Source organism: Eufriesea mexicana, unplaced genomic scaffold (assembly GCF_001483705.2).
Source record: "Eufriesea mexicana isolate 0111107269 unplaced genomic scaffold, ASM148370v2 scaffold2208, whole genome shotgun sequence".
In the NCBI taxonomy this organism is placed as follows: Eukaryota; Metazoa; Arthropoda; class Insecta; order Hymenoptera; family Apidae; genus Eufriesea; species Eufriesea mexicana.
In genome coordinates this window covers 929,859-932,358 of record NW_016910292.1, presented here as the reverse complement: position 1 = coordinate 932,358, position 2,500 = coordinate 929,859, and positions in this window count along the sequence as shown.

Sequence of the window (2,500 nt, the reverse complement as noted above, 5' to 3'; positions counted from 1 at the left end):
GGCTATCGACTAGCCAAAGGTCTAGTCAACGACCACTGATAACTACAACCTCACTTTCGGAACCCCTTCCCCACCGAAAAAATATTAACGCGCACCTTCCGAAGTCGAATGGACAAATGGCTCGATCCTTCGCGCGGGCCCCTTATATAGCGGCAGCCGGGCGAAGATCGGCGAAAATTTCCGAACTTTACCGATTCCTTTAAAAGTTACTTTTCCGCTGTAATAACTAATAATTTATTAACTTTTTTGACTTTTATCGTTAATATACGTTGCAAACTATTTGTTATCGACAATTTTAATTTGTTATTAACAATAAATTTATTAATTTATTAACTTCTTATAAGTTCCGAATATATTCTAACACAAATACTTTGTTTGTTTAAGTAGTAGCTAGTAATTTATTAACTTTTTTGACTTTTATCGTTAATATACGTTGCAAACTATTTGTTATCAGGGATTTTAATTTATTATTAACAATAAATTTATTAATTTATTAACTTCTTGTAAGTTCCGAATATATTCTAACACAAATACATCGTTTATTTAAGTAGTAGACAATAATTTATTAATTTTTTCACTTTTATTATAGATATACAAGTTGCAAGCATATGTTATTAATATTAATTTGTTATAAACAATCAGTGTAATAATTTATAAACTTTTTGCAAATTATATTTACATTTTGACACAAATTAATTCCAAGTTCAAGTAATAGCCAATAATTCCTTAATGTTTTCACTTTTATTATAAATTTACGTTGTGAACAATTTGTTATTAACATTAATAATTTGTTACTAACGATAAGTATTATAATTTACGTGTAATTATTACTCGGAGTGTTCGAACTGATGCCAATAATACTATTGGTTTTTCACTAATTACAATCTTCTATGCAATTAATTAATCTTCTACGCAATCGCTAATACGGTCTTGTTTCCTTTTTTAATTTGGAGGTCCAGCAGGTTAGGAGCAAAATTTTGGGTCAGACAAATAACCATGAGCTGATTTGCTTTTACCATTAAACTTTTTATTTAATGTCGCAGATTCTTCTTCATCTTCCTCTGCTTCTTCATTAAATGATTGAAAAGATTGAAATGTCTGTAACAAAACTTTTCATTGTAAAGAATAATACTATCAGGGTTAAATTCTGCAAACATATTGATTTTTACTTTACTGCTGCTGCTTCAGTTTTTGAACTGTCCTTTACTTCTTCACTTTCCTGTACTATTATCCTTGGTGGAATATCAGAAAATGGATTGTTCAATATTATAATTTTTATCAATCTCGGAGGATAAACTGGTCTATCATTCTACAAAAAAAAGGAAATATTACATTTATATTAATTCTTGATATGTTTTATTATAAACATTAAATTTACCTCATCTACAAGTGCTTCTTCAAGTTCAAGCATGTTATATATAGTTTCTCCCGTAACCTGACCAAAGATTGTATGTTTATTTTGCAAATCCAATTGAGAATCAAGAGTTAAGAAGAATTAGGAACCATTGTCATCTTCTCTAGCATTAGCCATAGCAATTAAACAGCGACCACAGGAACGTAATCTAAAACAAACTGAAAAAAAGTATTCAATTCAGTTAGAGAAAATTCCACTCTACACTGATGTATAAAACAAACCTAATCAAAAAGCCTAATTTTGAAGATAGATGTCAAAAATGTCTATTACGCGAACGATTTCACGGCTACTGACACATTCGGCACTATTTTTCGAAAACGCACTCCCAACACCGAAAAAAAGTAATCAATCCCTTTAGAGAAAATTCTCGTCCATACTCGTGGACGAAAAAATACGAATCTAAAAGCGTATTTTCGAAGATCGAATCCAAAAAAGGCAAATGCGCAGCACGATTTCACAGCCACTGACACGTTCGGCACTATTTTTGGAAAATGCACGCACGAAACCGAAAAAAAGTATTCAATCCCTTTAGAGAAAATTCTACTCTACCATGTTAGACGAAAAAATCCGAATCAAAAAGCCTAATTTCGAAGATCGAATCCAAAAAAGTCAATCGCGCAGCACGATCTGACAACCACTGATACGTTCGGCACTATTTCTCGAAAACGCACGCTCGAAACCGAAAAAAAATATCCAATCCAGTTAAGGAAAAAATCACTCTACGCGAATCAGTGGAAAAATCCGACTCAAAAAGAGTAATTCAAAAACTAGAAGCCAAAAAAGTAAATTGCGCAGCACAATCTGAGAGCCACTGACACTTTCGGCACTATTTCTCAAAAACGCACGCTCGAAACCGAAAAAAAATATCCAATCCCGTTAAGAAAAAAACCACTCTACGCGAATCAGTGGAAAAATCCGATTCAAAAAGAGTAATTCAAAAACTAGAAGCCAAAAAGGTAAATTGCGCAGCACAATCTGAGAGCCACTGACACTTTCGGCACTATTTCTCGAAAACGCCCTCTCGAAACCGAAAAAAAATATCCAATCCCGTTAAGGAAAAAATCACTCTACGCGAATTAGTGGAAA